The sequence below is a fragment of the Diabrotica virgifera genome, chromosome 7 (genome assembly GCF_917563875.1).
Source record: "Diabrotica virgifera virgifera chromosome 7, PGI_DIABVI_V3a".
In the NCBI taxonomy this organism is placed as follows: domain Eukaryota; kingdom Metazoa; phylum Arthropoda; class Insecta; order Coleoptera; family Chrysomelidae; genus Diabrotica; species Diabrotica virgifera.
The window spans coordinates 57,593,547-57,610,561 of record NC_065449.1 but is presented as its reverse complement, the minus strand read 5'-3'; the positions used below and the strand labels follow the sequence as shown (position 1 = coordinate 57,610,561).

Here is a 17,015-nt window from a genome sequence, read left to right as displayed (position 1 = left end):
ATTAATAAACACTATGTGCAAGTCTTTCTCTTCCACTCATAAGTTTTTCCCTCAGCTGTCATAAAATAAAAATTGATGTTGTGGACCTGCCTTGCATAAATTCAAAATGACCTTTATTTTTAGAACCATACACTAAATTTATACTATTGCAAATTAAATTAAACACTAAATAGCTATGTTTAAATTGTTTTTTATTAAAAAGCTTTATTAAAAATCTGGGAATAAATAATTTTAATAGATAGGTACGTATATGGAATCACATAAATGTTTGAAAATGAATGAAAATGATAATAACATAAATGTTTAAAAAGAACTTTCTCTCATTGCCGTACCCCTACGATCGTTTACCTGCTACGATTTCTCGGTACTGAAAAGAGAATTATTTGTTCACGATCTAGTGGGGCGTCCCAGTACGAACCATACAAGAAAATCCACCTTTGCGTGGAGCCATCACAATGAGAGTTTATTTTAACAATAGATATGTTTAATAGTATTATCCTTTTTTCTACAATTAGAAAAGATTAAACAACACAATAATTTTACAACAAACAGCTGTTAGGGGTTAGGTTGAGAAATAAGAAATAATACATGAAACATGGCGGATCGTACATGCGCAAAGAAATTTGGATCGTGAAATAGTCGATGCTTTCGCTTCTTGTTGGATGGAGTATTCTTTGGTTTAGTAGTTTAGTTTAGTCACAGTTTTTTTGCTATTCGAAACAGTTAGTTCACTCTAGTTTTTATGCGGTTCCTGCGCTAGCAGAAACTCCTAGCAGACTGCGCAGTAGGCTAGGAGGAAAATGTGGCTGTTGCAAGATTTAAAATATTCCGATAAAGAATATTCCAAAATTATAGTAAAATAATTATGATTATCGATTTTTTTCAAAAAGCTGAAAATTAAATTCATAAATGGTAAAATCCTTTACGTACACACTTGTATAAAATTTGAAAAATAATATTTTCTAATTATTGATTGAATGTATTCAAACAATTAATCACAAGTAACTATCTAAATTGGTGACATTTGGCAACAGTGAGTAGACCTGGTTTATTTTGATGTATAAAATAACCTTATAAACAAACAGTTGTTTATTTAGAGTTATTTATTATTGTTTTCTGATATTTTGCAATTGTTAAGTTGGTTTACTTCGAATTTAATATGCATTACTGTGGTATTTCTCCAGTTTTCTAAGAAGGTTGGTGATTTTGAATTGGGATTATGATGAATTTAACCCAAAGGCAATGTGTGTTTATTTATGTGGCAAAATTCCAGGCACCATATAAATTTGAGTTTCTTCCTGTTGCCCATGGATGAAAATCGGTAAGAACGTAAATTCTATTTAATATCATTGACATCATTTTTGACGTGCTGTTGTTTTAGGTTTGCAGAATGAAAAGAAATTGTTCAATGTGATAAACTTTCTATGAACAGTCCTCAATATTGTTACATTAACTTTTAAATATGCACTTTACATCTTGAGGAGCAGGCCTTTGCAGAAATACTGAAAAGCGGGTTGCAAAACAATGCAAAATAAAATAAATGAAATATGTCTTGAGATTAAACATTCAAGTTGAAGGTGTGTTCTTTCTTAAACTGGAATGATAATTTTGTAATTCTGTAGGCACATCTATTGAGAAGTTACAACCAGTGGCAAAGTGCCTTAAGGGAATCTATGACATATATAATTGAAGGTATGAGTATATGTTTCAAATTAATTGTTGGATGATTCTGAGAAAGTGTAAATTTTTTTCATCAATTTGGTACGTAACTGTCTTTATCTAAACTCTAAAAATCATTGACATCTGTTTTGAAAAACCATGTTCCTAGAAACCATTGATAACAAATATAGACGGTTACCTCTGCATTCGTTGTATCATCTTACTACCCTATCCATAGTGAGTCTAATTTTTAAATCTATAATAATTGTTTACGTGCTGGTTTCATAAAGATGCTTCAAAAATCTATATGGGTCTTACTAGGCAGCACAGCCATGCCTTTAATAGCTTTTCCAATTATATTTTCAATATACTTATTCTAGTTAAGATTGCAGGACAAAAAGACCACTAAATATTTGAGTTCATTTTTAGGTATCAGCATTGGCTCTACAGCCCATGGTGGGTCTTGGCCTGTTCCAGAATCAGCTTCCACTCTTTCCTATCCTTTGCTTGGCTTTCCAATTTCTCACTCGAGCATGAATTTTTGGTATATATGGGGATTATATTGTGATAACGACCAGATCTATGAAAGAATAGTATGTTGTTAAAGAGGATTGTGGTGACACTATTCATGAATATCTGATAATATTGGTTAATGTGAATGGAGTCCAAAATGGGGTTTAGGCTGTTATATAAAAAATTAGGTCATTAGCATATGGAAGTAGGGCGACATTATCTGGTATTAAATTATGTGATTGAGGAGAATTAAACCTAAAAACTCTATTTATTCTGCTAATCAATATGAAATATATTTTAATATAAAACATATGTTATTCTTTCTAGGGACATCTCCTCTGAAGGAATTACAATTATTTGCCAGTATGTCAAATGAATTTTCAACATCAGTCATACTTTCATGAATTTATTGATGAAAATAAAACTAGGTACATGATTTATTATTTACTTCCAAGGGATTCTAAGATACTATGTGTAAAAAGTCCAATATGCAGTGATGAGCATGCTAATAACTGGCAAAATATGGTATATAACGCCAAAGATGGGAAACATGGGATGCATTCTGAAGTAAAAAGAGATGAAACTGAGAGAGATTATCAATATAAACATATAAATTAACATTACATTACATAGTTTCCCACCTTTAGATGTATCAGATGAGTATGAGAACTGTCACTGTGCCAGGAGAATTTTATAAAATACTCCTGTCACAGAGATCTAAAGGTGGGAAACTATGTAATGTTATTGTCGGCTAAGAGTGTTAACCTGCTAACTCCATTTTTCACTGTGAGTGATATTGGGGTAGTTTCTAGGTCTGTGTACCTTCATACCATGTCCCACAAGCCCGCTGGTTCCACTGTAGTTTAGAGATAGCTATTTCTAAACTACATTGGTGTCGGCGGGTTTGTGGGGTGGTGTATGAAAATACACGGACCCAGAAACTAGCCCAATATCACTCAAAGTGAAAAATGGAGTTAGCAGGTTAAAACTCTTATCCAAGGTTATGTTAATTTATTCGTTTGTAACGATAAGTTCCACTTCTACCAGTTTCATCTCTTTTTATCTCACAAGTTAATATGTTTTCCATCTGTTGCGTTATTTTGCCGGTTATTAGTGTGAGTGCTCATTATTGTATATTTACGATTCTGTGATTTCTCAATATGATGCTGAGTAGGTATATAGTAGGTATCTACAACCCTTTCAAAACAGAAATTTATAAGTTCATTTTATGTACCTATTAAACTTTATTTTAAGGATGAATTTGAAATGCTTGTAGGGAATATATCTGTAAAAAATAAAATTGGTATTGTAAAATTGAAATTCTCAAAATATAATTTATAATTCAAATGTATTATTATTTTTTTCCTCTATAGAAAAGTCCTCTTATTAGTTTTCTCATTAGCTCTTGACAAGACATCAGTACTTCGTTTTTTAGATTTCTCACAAGGATTCAGATACGGAAGATCCTGCGTAGACGCCAGTACTTACTTAATTACTTATGCCTCTTCACTCCATGCGGAGCATAGGGCGTTAACTGTCTGCCTCCATTCTGTCTTATGCTTTGCACTGATCTTTATTTCTGTCCAGGTTTTCCCAATAGGGCTTTTCATTTACAGTCATTTGTTTCGAGCTTCTGTCATATGTCGTATAATCCGTGTATATTGGTGGTCTATCTTTCTCTCTCTACTGGCGCTCAGCTTTCTCTCTCTAGCATATGATGGCTGCCGCCTCTGTGTAACTGTCGTTCCATTACTCCCACCTCTTGGTAGATACGCTCACACTCGCACGACACAAAGATAGCTAGACCACCGTACTTGATATCAGCGTTACACCCCGATGCATTGAGTGGCATATGACTAGCCTGATCTATTGTTGACATATCTCTGTGTATATTAGTATTATACACAGATTATACAACATATGACAGCAGCTCGAAGCAAATGACAATCAATGAAAAGCCCTATACCATTAATTTCTTTTTCAACACTTCTTTTCCACATTTCTACGGGTCTACCTGGTCTTCTCTTTCCATGTGGTGTATATTCTAGGGCTTGCCTCGCTATGTCTGTGTCAGGTCTCCTTAGTGTGTGCTCCATCCAACTCCATTTCCTTTTGCATATTATCTTAGATATACATAGGTTTCTGGTTAGTTCTTGTCCATAGCTCTTGGTTTGATATACGGTTTGGCCAGTAAATGTTAAGAATCTTCCTTAGGCATTTATTTATGAATACCTGCATCTGTCCAATACATTTTCTTGACACTTTCCAAGTTTCTGCTCCATATAGTAATACAGTCTTCACGTTGCGGTTCACGGTTTTAATTGTCATCTGATGTGAAGACCACATTTTCCTTAGCATATTGAATGCGTTTGTAGCGTAGACAAATCACAGAAAAGGCCATCGAGACAATAAACCAGCATATCTATGTTTTACGTGACAAAGGCTTTCGATCGCATCCAAGTCGAAGACGTCTTACACTTACTGTATAGAAGATACATGCCAATCAATATTATACGAACCATCGAAAACATCTATTTCCATAATCGAATACAGGCAAAGATAAATGGAAAACTAACACAGTTTATACCAGTACAAAGCCGAGTCAGACAATGGAACCCGTTAAGCCCACTGCTCTTTAATGTATCTAATAATGGACGAAATAATAGAAGCAGTATGTAAAGATCATGGTTACAGAATGGGGAACAAAAAACTCCAAATATTAGGTTATGCAAACGACGCCGCATTAATCGCCAAGACAGAAGACAATCTCCAAAGATTAACACACATCTTCAATACAACAGCCAAGAAATACAATATCAATATATGATAATATCAGCAGAAAAAACACATGTATGACATCTAAATACCCACTACGAGGTAAAATCGAAATTGATGGGAAAATATTAAAGCAGGAAGCAAGGTTTAGATATCTGGGAATAGATATACCCATTTACGGAGATGTTGAAGAGGAAGTACGACAACAAAGCTTAAAAGCAAGTAAAGCGCTGGGATCTCTTAATGACACAATCTGGAAGAACGAACACCTAAGACAAGACACAAAAGCAAGAATCTATAAAGCAGCAATTAGACCTATATTGACATACACGGCAGAGACAAGACCTTACACATCTAAAACGAGACGACTACTAGAAACAACCGAGATGAAAATACTTAGACGAATATCAGGGAAAAGTCTGTTGGATAGAGAGAGAGATGTAAAAACATAAGAAGATCATGCAATGTAGAAGACACAAATGGATGAGTTACAAAACGGAAACTGGAGTGGAACGAACACATTAGTAGAATGGCAGAGGATAGGATAGTACGAATAGCACGAGATAAGTCACCAAATGGATGAAGAAGTATTTGCAGACTAAGAAAAAGATGGTGCGATAATTTAAACAATTTAGGAGGCTAATATTGAAGAAGAAACAGTATTTAAAGCCTACCTACAAGAAGGAAGACTCCTCTTGCTACGGCGCGTCGAATAATATATCGCTTGTACTATCCCGGAGAATTTAAAACCGTATTTCCGATTGCATTTTTTAAACTGGAAGTCCTTTGCCAAATATCTCACCTTTAGTACCATCCTTGGATTATAAGCTTTCATCCGACACCTCATTTGTCATTCTATCTGGTTTAATGGCTGAGGAGTTGTGTTTATGGACAGCCGGACGAATATAATTCAACGCTTTCACATTTTTTTCAAAACTGAGTGAAAACAATATTTCTTTAGAAATCCATAAATATATTCGCTAATAATGAAACTAATTTGCAGTGGTTATAGCCAACCTTCATTAGTGGAGTAGGTATTAGAAGAAGAAGACCAATGAAGATAAAGTAGAGCCCATTGTTAGACCAAAATTTTGTTTATATAGAAAAAATTATTTAGTTGAAAATAGTGGTACATAATCTCAATGAATCCATTAAAGCTGATACATTTAGTCTTCAGAACAACAGTAATAATTATTTATGAAACTATCGATAAATTGTCAAGAGCTTCGTAAACGTTAATTGTAGAAAAGTATTCCTTATTTCGAAAAATCTATTTCAAATTTGTCCTATTTATTTTCGAGCAGTGTATCAAAAATAATGTTGAGCAGTATAACACACGCTGTTATGCGCTTGCGTCCGGCTGCAAGGTCTCGATGCGCAGTGGGAAAAATGGAACATTTTTTCATAACGTACTTGTTACAATATTGCAATATTGCAATATATTACAATAATGACGTGTGCTGTGTTTGCATTCTTGCGAATTAGTTGAATACTTTGAACTTTGCTACTATCGTAATAAATTATACAAATTGCAACTATAATATTGACCTTATTCTTATAACAAATAAATTAGGAAAATTCCGTGAGGGTTGTCGTGTACCATCACATCTCTCTGGGCGGGGAAAAGATGAAAGGGAATTTCAGTAACAATTTCCTTTCATCTCTATTTTATATTATTTATGCTGACTGACGTCTCTCCTTTATAAGAAAATTAAACAAACATATTAAAGAAAATGAGAAAAGAAAAAAAATGAGATATATAAATATTTACACTGAACCTTAAGTACTAGTAAAAGTCTTATGGTGGACTATTATTACACTTTTACACTATAACACTTTTCAGTACTTATTCTTTTTATATATTATACAGCTTAACGTTATTCTTATGTATGACTACTTGTTTACCCTTTTTCTCAATAATTACGTTAGGCGTTTCATCTTTAATTACGGTATATGGACCCGAAAACAAACAGTTAAGTTTTGTGTTTGGCTCCTTTTTTATTAATACCTTATCTCCTGGTTTATAAGTTATTTTACTCGTTTTGGCATCATATATTTTTTTTTTGCTGTGTTTTGTATGTGTTAGTGTTTCTCTGGCCTCCTTTGCGGCTACTTGTAGTCTGTATTTCAGTTCCATGGGATAGTCGTCAAAATTATACAGGGGTTCTATTTCGTTTTGAACATTTGTCGGCAGTCTACATATTTTTCCGAACACTAATTCGAACGGAGTATAACCCGTTGCTGAGTGTACTGAAATGTTATACGAAAAACAGAAATATTGCACCCATGTACTCCAATTTGTAGGGAATTTTGATAGTTGTATCCTAAGGTACGCATTTAAATGTTTGTGAGTATTTTCTAAAGCTCCTATTGTTTCGTGGTGATATGCTGTTGAGTTTAGTTTCTCTATTTGCAATAATGAGCATGTTTCCTTAAATGTTCTTGCCATAAACTCTGAGCCTTGGTCTGTGACTATTTTTCTGGGTACTCCATACCTCAGAATAAAATTTTCTACCAATGCCTTGGCTACTGTTTCGGCTTCTTTGTTCTTTATTACATATCCTTCTATGTATTTACTTAGCTCACATTGCAGTGTCAATATATATCTATTCCCACTGTCATCCATCTCAAATGGTCCTACTAGATCTATAAATATTGTGTCGAATGCGCAGGTGGCAGTCGATGTGATAGTTAGAGGTTGTTTGGTTATGATAGAATGCTTATGTCTTTGACAATCGTCGCATCTCTTCACAAATTCCTCGATATCTTTTCGTAAACTATTCCAAAAATAATATTTCCTTATATTTTTGTACATTCTATTTATTCCGGCATGCCCTCCTGTTGGTAACATGTGAAAATCATTAATTATAATTCTTCTTAATTTTTCATCTGCTATATTCTGTTTGTCTTGTACTATACATATTTTGATATCTCTTTCTTTAAATATTTTAGGATCCTTTCTTATCTCTTCAATAATTGGCTGATTCTTATTATTCTTTACTAGTACTAGTTCCTTTATATTCTTTTGTGCGCACATTTGAATCAAGGCTCTCAACGATGCTCGTAGCGCAGACGTTGATCGAGGTTCTTGATATGTCGAGTTTCTCAACGACGCTCGTAGTGCAGACGTTGATCGAAAATCTCGAATCAGATAAATAATATCGTCTTCTTCATTGTACAATATACTACTATTTGTATTTTCTTCAGCCGAATCTAGCTTCATTGTTTTGCAATCGTCCTTGTCTATCAGTTTTACCTCTACCGCACTTTTCGGGAATTTCAACAATTCGACTACGTCTGGTTGATCAGTCCATTCGTTCTTCGAATCGGTGATTTCCTCCTGCTTTTTCGTTTGTGCTCTCGTCATCACTAATATACTTTTCTCTGAGTCCTTATTTAGTTGCTTTAGTTCTTCTGATGTAACTTCTATTCGTGATAAGGCGTCAGCTGTTACATTTTCAGCTCCTTTCACGTATTTAATTGTAAAGTCGTATTCTTCTAACTTCAATCTAAATTTGGTTAATCTGCTGGAAGGGTTTGTCATACCAAATAGGTACACCAATGGTCGGTGGTCTGTCAAAATAATAAATTCTTTCTGTAGAAGGTAATGTCTCCATTTAGCAATGCTCCATACTATTGCCAGTAATTCTTTTTCTATCGTAGGATAATTCATTTCCGCTTTATTAAGTGTTCTACTGGCATATGCTACCGGTTTGTCATTCCCGTTTGACAAAGTTGCTCCTAGTGCGATGCCAGATGCATCTGTCCGTAGAATAAACGTGTTCTCCTCCGATAAATCTGGGAATTCCATTACGGGGGGGTTTGATAATGACGTCTTGAGGCTTTCAAAAGCTTTTTGGCATTCTGTTGTCCACTCAAATTTTACATTTTTCCTTGATAGTCTATTTAGAGGTGCGGCTATTTCTGCAAAATGATTGATATGTTTTCTGTAATAATTTGCAAAGGCTACGAATCTTTTTGCTTCTTTTGCATTTTGTGGTATTGGATATTGTTCCAATGCGGTGATCTTTTCCGGATCTGGTGCTACACCTTTATTCGAAATCTTGTGTCCTAAATATAATAGTTCTTTTTTCATAAACTCGCATTTAATTGGATTTAATTTCAGATTTACTTTCCTTAGTCTCTCTAATACCTTCACTAAATTCTGATTATGCTGTTGTAGACTGTTGCCAAAGACTATCAAATCATCAAGATATATAAACATGTTTTCATAATTTAAACCTGACATTGCCATAGTCATGGCTCGTGAGAAACATCCTGGGCTTGTCTTTAACCCCATCGGAAGTCGTGTCATTTGATATTGACCTCTATCGGTTGCGAATGCTGTGTACGGTCTGGACTTAGAATCGAGTTCTATTTGGTAATATCCTTGGTATAAATCTAAATGTGAAAAATATGTTGCTCCTGATAAAGCGTCTAGGATTTCTTCTATGCATGGTAATGGAAATCTGTCATTCTCAATTTTGTTGTTTAGTTGTCTGTAATCTATCACAACTCTCCATTTCTTGTTTCCATTTTCATCGTTTTTCTTTGGCACTATAAGTAGTGGAGATGAGAATTCTGATATTGCATTTTCAATAATCCCGTCTTTTAACATTTTGTCTACTTGTCTATTTATTTCCGTTTTTTGTCCGTGTGGTAATCTATACGGTTTTGTATAAGCAGGTGATACTCCTTTTTGCAATTTTATTTTTGCTTTGTATACGTCCGTCGTTGTGCATGGATCGTTTTCTAAGAAAAACACATCGGAATATTTTACACATATTTTTTCTATTGCTCTTTTTTCCTCTAGCGATAAATTTTTTGTGTTTATTATATTCAAAAGTCTTTCGGCACGACTCACCGATTGTTTTGATTCTCCCATGTGGAAAACGTCGAACTTGTCTAATCTTTCGACCTTCGGTCTAAAATTCTTAACAATTATTTCTCTATCATTGATATTTAATATCCTTATTGGTATTTTTCCGTCGACTGGTTTTGAGACTGTTCCTGCCGAGAAAATTCCTTCCGCTATCTCCTGTGGTATAGTTACAAAATCTCCGTAGTGTGTCCCGATCTCGAAAAAAAATAATTTTTCACATCTCCTAGGTATTATTATCGTATAAATTTCTCCCATAGATAGCATTTTAAAATCTCTTCTCATTCCTTCTACATGTAACGATAATTTTAAGGATTCGTAATCTATTGTAGCAAAATATTGGTATAAAAAATCGCTACCAATAACCCCATCGACTTTATTTGTGAAACTCTTCATAACTGCAAATTCCTGTGTCAACGTTATCTTCTCTGAGTTATCTAATATTTCAAGGTCACACAATAAGGTTCCCCTTGTATATATAGTTTTTCCGGTAACACCTCGCAAGCTAATACGTCGGGTTTTGTTTATGTCGGTGTAGTTTTTATCTAAACATTCTTCAAATAAAACGCTGACTGTTGCGCCAGTGTCAATTAATAGTTTTTTGCGTTTTCCTCTGTAATAAACATTAATATAATTTAATCCACTTGCTGTGGAATTATCTGCCTCCATTTGATGGGCCACGAAAAAAATCTACTTCTTGTATTGTGCTTGTGTGTGGTTGCTCTTGGCGGGGCTGCTCCTCTGTTGCGAAGTATGCTCCTGGTGAATTTCTGTTGCTGGGGTTTCTACCTTGCGACCAATTATTATTTCTCCCTCGATGACCATGTCCTGCTCCTCTGTTTCTTTGAGACCTACCTCTGTTATGATATTGTCTTACTTCGTTTCCATTTGTATTTCTATTATTATATGTCTTGTTACCTTCTTTTCTCCTGTCAAAACTATTTTTGTATCCGTTTGTTGTATTTCTTCTTCCGCCTCTATATGTTTTATTCATGTGGTACATTCCTGCAGTTTCCGTTCGAGTTAGCGATTCTTCGTTCTTTGCGCTTGTTATCGCTTCCGCTAAAGTGCTAAAGTTCTTGGCTTTCAAAATTGTCTTTATCTTGTCATTTTTTAAACCGTTAGTAAACACGCTTATTGCAATTTTTTCGTTTACTTTGGCCAGCACTTCTTCTGCATCTCTGTTTCCCTCTGCTTGTGCTATTGTTAATTTAGCCATGAGCTCCTCTAAACTTCTTCCAAATTTTTCTATTGACCTATTCTCTTGTTTCGCTGAGTTGATCTCCGCTGACAGAACAGGGATAGATTGTTTTACTAGAAACTTTTCTTTAATATCGGTTATTAGTGCCGCGTTTGAGTTGTAAGTGGTCTTCAGTCGTAATTTTGCTGCTTGCGTTAGTTTCACCTTCAACAGGTACTTTGTTAGTTGCGGTTTTCCTTCATCATCTAAAAATTCATCGTACAGTTCAATTGCGTCTATGAATGCTCTAATTGATTCTTCGGTGTTTCCTATGTGAGGGATCAGGTTCCCTGCTGTTTTCAGTTCGAATTCCTCTCCCATCTTGTCGTTGTTATGTTCAACTTGTCTTTTCCGTAGTTCTGTTTGGACTTTTCCGATCTTTTCTCCAATTTTTGCAATAATATCTGCAATGAATTTGTCTTCTGCTGCCTTACAGCTGTCACCTTTGTATATTTTATGCACCGTCCTAAACTGTTCCGTGATAGTCCTGAGTTTTTCCACCCATTTATCTGTGATTAGCTTATTTTTCCTTCGTTCTATAGTGTCTTTTGTGAGATTCCTATTTAATATAGTTATATCTTCCAGAATACGTTGAAATCTTTCCTCGAACATAAATTCGGCTTGGCCTGACTACCCCTAATAACACAAAACATTCCATGAATGTTCCTAGAATGTACACACAGGACATTGAAAACATTCCTGGAATGTCCCCAAATGCACACGAATGTCCCTGGAAAGTACCAGGAAAGTGCTGTGTCAGCATTTTAAATATTCTTAGAATGTTCTGTTGGAACATTCCATGAATGTCTACGAATGTTCTTTGGACATTCACAGTCTATTTTTTAGACTGAATGTCTTGTTGGAACATTCCATGAATGTTCTTTGGACATTCACAGTATATTTTTAGACTGAATGTCTTGTTAGAACATTCCATGAATGTCTACGAACGTTCTTTGAACATTCACAGTATATTTTTTAGACATTCACTGAAATATATCGTCAGTAATGTGACAATACCTCCTATATGTTTTTTCATGAGGTTTGCAGGAGACGAAAAACATTTTTTAAGGTCACTTTCTGGTTTCGTACGTATTCTGACTTTTTTTGTAGTAAATAGATAGTTGAATTTACTGCAAAACAAGTCAAAAAATATATGAAAACAGGAGGTGGCCGAAACAAGTTTTTAGTCTATCTTACAAATCTCTTGAAAAAAACAGATAGGAGGTACTGTCACATCACTGACGATATATGGCCATACCAAATAATACATCCTTGATAAATATAAACATTTTTATTGCAAAAAATCTTTACATACATTTTTTAATGTAATTTGCTGACATTCCTAAATATTATAAAAAAATGTGTCACATTTGCTTTGTAAACCTTTCTTTTGCTTTTCGTAGCCACATATTTCGTTTCCTTTCTGGTTTTTTGTAGACCACTTCTCTCAGCTGATTCTAAAAGAAAATAAAATAAAAGGTAATTTTTCTATCCTTTACAATTAACAATCAGAAGAAATATTATTTACAGGTAATAATATGCATAAATAATAATAATAAAAAAATAAATATTAAATAATATTTAAATAAATAATAAATAATATTTAATAAATAAAATAATAATAATGAACATTTTGTATTTTGACAACGACATCCGATGTGGAAGTAGAAACCTTAATAAAATTATTTTTTCAAGTAAATTGTGGCTTATTTCCCCATTAGAATAATTAATTACAAAAAAGCCACAAAGAAATAGATTTTTCACAAACAAATAAGTATTTAGTATTCATTATATTTATTGTTTTTATTATTTACTTTAATGTCCTACTGGTACATTATTTGACAAATAATGACATTTCGAAGTCTGTTAAGTACGATATAACGCCCTTGGGCATTAAATTTAAATAACGACTTAGATACTGTCAAGTTGACAAATATCAACCTAAGTAAAACTATGGTTACCACAATTACGTTACTACTGTTACTGGTAAATGTACTTATTTAAAAACTAATCAATTCAAAATTCATTCAAATTTTTCGCATATAAAGAATAATTTAGTCGGGCATTAAACGTTGAAGGCACCACAGGTATTATAATAATAACGCTTTCGGTCAACGTATATCCCTATAATACCCTTGGTACCTTAATAACTGTAACATAAGATTATACCTTAATTCTTGTTTTCGATTTCTGATGTTTTTATTTATTTACATTGAATATTAATCTGTTTTGTTGTATAATCTACTTCGCAATAATTATGTGATATATTTGACTTAAAATGAATTCAAAAATTTTTTGTAGTTGGGCAACAATGTCAACTTAGATCTCCGATGTAGATAATGAATTACAACAGTATCTATATTGTACAGACTGTATTATTAATTAGGTTATGCATATACCTGTGTGACATAAGCTATTGGAACAGCACAGTCTCTCAAACGAACAGATGAAAGTGAAGTTCTGTCAATATCTTTTTCTAAAAAGTGTTTTGAACATACTCCTCTATTAACAAATCTGATCTATACTTCATGTCTTCTTCGCAGGATCTTCTGGAAAGCTAAAAATACAAAATATATGCATTACTAAGCATTATTAACAAATTTTAGTTTTAAATAAAAAATATGATTAATGAACTCACAAAATTATTATAAAACAGCTTAGAAATTGTTTATTAGTATAGTCGGTTCCCCAAACTCAGACACAACTGGCTAGTGATTTTAGTAGGTAATTTTTTTTGTTTTTGGCCAATTTTGCCAAAATTACAGTAATTAGTACTGAGACTGAGTTTAGCAAATCGACTATAATATTCTGTGTATTCATTAGTTGGTACTGCATATTATAGTGTGTGGTCTACCATCCTATTTATAAACGCATACACTAGCAAAAACGCAAAAAGAATTATTTTAGTTTTACAAATCCTTTTGTTATTACCTATCTCTATTTACTATTTTAGTTAGGAATAAGCGAAGTTTGTGGCTTATTCACAATTATTATTAAAATAATAAATGGATATGACCAATTATTAACTTATAAAATAAAATAATAATTCTTCTGATTTATGCCTTTTATTCACTTTGTTATATCTACGTTACTTAAAAGATTTTTTATGAATAGTATTAATTTATTTTCTGAAATACAGGGCATGCTTTCGTTTACATATTTGCATACTAACCTTTTAATAGGGCTTTTCATTCACAGTCATTTGTTTTGAGCTTCTGTCATAATTGAAACGTTATTCCTGCAGATTTTTTTATCTACATTTGTTTCTGCTACTCCAACTGCGTTAAAAACAGGACACCATTTTATGCACTATGTTAATAATACTATTAAAGCTATTATAAAAGTATCCGAATTAAAAAAATATTCTTAAAAAGCACAAATAATACAAACAACTAAAAACAATCCACGGCAAGGCAAGGTCGCCAAGATGAAGATGCCAAGATGGCCGAAGCGAGGTCGTTGGTTGGTCGTTTTTAGTCACGTGATGCCCTCTCAAGCGCCATGCACAAAAATATATGCACGGCGAATTTGAAAATGAACGCAAAAGAAATAAATATAAATGCCTCTCTTGGGTTTTGCATAAGTTATAAGTATTTTTTTTATTAACAAAATCGCATTCCAAATTGAATATTCGCGAACAATAATTTTTATTACATTTGTATGTTTATAATCTTGGGAAACTCTTTAAATTTGACATATTATTGCACTGTAGGCCTAAAATGTCACTTAGTTTGTCTGGTATGTTATAAGTAATGTTGTATCTCTTACACGTATGTATTATTTCGCAACTTAAAATATAGGAACATTGGTAGTATGTTCACAGAATGTCTTATGGTAACATTCCAGGAATAATTTAAACAGATGTTCACCGAATGTTCCCTAAATGTCCAGGACATTCAAATATTGATAGAACTTTGGTAGTACATTCCTGGAATGTTGTGTGTTGTTAGGGACGTTACTCAATAGTATATGGCCTAGTGTCTCGAAGTCTCAATTACTTCGTAAAGCTTATCATTGCCGTTAAGTTTATCAAATATAACAAAATGTAACATATAAAATAATATAATAAAACATAAATGTAAGTAAAATAAAAGGATCAATAATATTGGATAACCGTCAATATTTAAAGTGTCAGTAAATAAGTAAGTGAGTAATTATATAATAAAAAAAAAATCAAAATTTCAATATGAAAATAAAAAAATAGTCATCAAACTTACTTCATAAGCAGTTAAACTGTATTGTATTAAAAAGAAAAATTACTCACGAATGTGGGTTCATGTGTCTATGCATTTGGTCCTGGATTCTGGGCGTCTAACCTCAGCATCTCCATTGATTTAGATACTTCCTGTCGGATGTGGCGTCGAAGCTGCTTCTTCCATCGTCGATACAGTAGCCATCCGACGATGATTATGGCCAGGCTGAACGATACAATTCCCAAAACTCCCGGGATTGATAGCTTCTCGTTTTCGCCGGTTTCAGCTGTCACACCTCCGCTGTTGCCTGCTTGGTTTATGAAGATCTGTTCCTCTTTTTCTTTATTCTGGTTGTTTCCCATCTTACGTGTAGAGCTGCATACCTCAATCTATATGCGAACCAGAAAACTCCATTCTTTAACTTAAGGCACGGGTCGCCATGTGATGTTGGGGGTTGCTGGACGAAGACACTCCCGAACAAACAAACTTAAACTTTTTACATATCTTTATTCTTACAAGGTTAAAGGTACAGTTACAACTACGTCGACCGACATTATAGTTAGGATAGGTCAAGGTGACCCATATCTCGGTAACTATATCCCCTGACCACGCGCCAGCAGAGTTCAGCGAACACACTGATACAATAATGAATGTCTCAGGTACTCGACCTTCCCACTTATATCTTATTATATTAAAAACAATGCCCATATGTATTACAATAATGACGTGTGCTGTGTTTGCAGTCTTGCGAATGAGTTGAATACTTTGAACTTTGCTACTATCGTAATAAATTATACAAATTGCAACTATAATATTGACCTTATTCTTATAACAAATAAATTAGGAAAATTCCGTGAGGGTTGTCGTGTACCATCACACACGGCAAGTGACTATACTGCTTGTTGTATAAACCTATATACTGTGGTTTAGTATTGAAATTATTTCAGTAGAGTGAACGTGAACGTTTTATTTGCTTTGTTAAAATGGATGACTTTTTCGATGTTCAAGGCTTAAAACTAAAAGATATTTTGAGGTAGGTTCTTAATTATTAGTTTAGTTTTGTGTTTATACGTTATTAACGGTTGAAAGTTTATAAGAATATACAGTTTCATGAATTTATGTTTGTGCAAGTTGCATTTATTTGTAACGTTGTCATGCTGTACCCCGTGGGCACTTACACTTTTTTTTTTGTTTTAGTCCCGGGTTCTCGCTACAGGAAGCAATAGAAGTTTTTTAAAAGACGATGAAAATATAGCCCCAGAAAAAATCTTTGTTGAACCTCCACCATGTAATGTACTTACTGATGAAGAATCTAGAGACGAGGATGAAGGTGGAACTTTTCAACATTTACCTGGCAAGCAACTTTTTAGCACTCGCAGAGCTCGTTTTTGCTAACGGTCGTATTGGTGGTAATTCAGATGATGCTATTCAAGAACTGTCGACTATTTCTTCATGTGTTTCTCATCAATTACACCAGGCCCCAGTACCTCCTCAATTACGAACAATAATAGTAATAATTATTCGGAAAACATTGACCAACGAAATGTAAATACAATTCCAGAATTTATTGCTCCTTGGTTGGACTATCAAAGAGAAAATTTACAAAACATAGAATATATTGAAGGTGATATATTGAAATATATAAAAGGTGATTTTCCTAGATCGAGTTATGAACTTTTCAAAAATAAAACCCCCATCGAAGTGTTTGACATGTTTTTTACCGATGAAATTGTTGAACACTTGTCTCAGGAAACTA

General features: G+C 33.6%; 1 protein-coding gene and 2 long non-coding RNA genes across 6 annotated transcripts in view; 1 reads left to right on the top strand and 2 right to left on the bottom strand.

Moving 5' to 3' along the window:
- LOC114330869 (3-hydroxyisobutyrate dehydrogenase, mitochondrial) overlaps positions 1–17,015 on the bottom strand; it is a 206,777-nt gene that overhangs the window by 146,296 nt on the left and 43,466 nt on the right. The gene's annotated exons all lie outside the window — the stretch shown is intronic.
- Positions 1,044–3,531, top strand: LOC126888327 (uncharacterized). The gene is made up of 3 exons (XR_007699513.1): positions 1,044–1,321; positions 1,382–1,692; positions 2,500–3,531. It is a non-coding gene; the product is annotated as an uncharacterized LOC126888327 (long non-coding RNA).
- On the bottom strand, positions 12,343–15,270 carry LOC126888328 (uncharacterized). Its single transcript, XR_007699514.1, has 3 exons — positions 14,239–15,270; positions 13,466–13,623; positions 12,343–12,523 (listed from the first exon to the last, which is right to left on the bottom strand). It is a non-coding gene; the product is annotated as an uncharacterized LOC126888328 (long non-coding RNA).